Here is a 784-nt window from a genome sequence, read left to right as displayed (position 1 = left end):
TATCAGCAGACCTGGGAGACTAGCTCTCTCCTCTGAGTTTCAGTGGTCAGAGCACTCTCTGCAGGCAAGCTCTCCTCTTACAGGGAAGGTGCATAGATATCTGGTGTTCAGACCTCCCTTCTGGCCGAAGATGAAGGCCCAAAACAGGACCTTTCCCAGAAGCTGTGTTGGCCTGTCACAGAAGCTGTTAGCTTCTGTGTGCCCACTCTCACCTGTGTCTATCTTATGAAGATAAGTTTGAGAGAATTTTCTCATGCAAATGGTGAGATACAGCTTCAAACTTCCCAAGGGTGCATTTTATCCCACTTCATCTCTGCCTCATCTTCCAAATGACACATTTTTACAAACAGAGAGCTAGGCCACAGTTGCCAACTACAGCCCTTTGCAAATGTGAGATGCCAATGAATGGTTTCTAACTTTATATATTGTAAATAATTATATGCAATGAGTTGAGCTCACTTAACACTGTGGATTCTCCTTTTTTGGTCTATCAATATTTATCCATTATTTTATTTCAACCAGTGCATATATCTGATCATTGCACTGCACATATCTGGTCATGTGCTTTAATGCCATTGATTTTCTATCTCCTGTACCAACAGAAGCACTGACTATGCTGCTTGTCCTGTGGCACCCTCTATGAGGACTCACTCGTGCATCTGGTTGGAACAGCACAGGCATATTGCTTTGCTTTTAGTTGTGGCACACATTCAATACCTTTTCTGCTAATTTGTATTTAAGAAGCTTTCTGCAGTTATGTCTGAGTATTTTCAGCACTTCACAT

Source organism: Mus caroli, chromosome 6 (assembly GCF_900094665.2).
Source record: "Mus caroli chromosome 6, CAROLI_EIJ_v1.1, whole genome shotgun sequence".
In the NCBI taxonomy this organism is placed as follows: domain Eukaryota; kingdom Metazoa; phylum Chordata; class Mammalia; order Rodentia; family Muridae; genus Mus; species Mus caroli.
The sequence above is the reverse complement of the archived record's forward strand: the minus strand, read 5'-3'. Positions refer to the sequence as shown.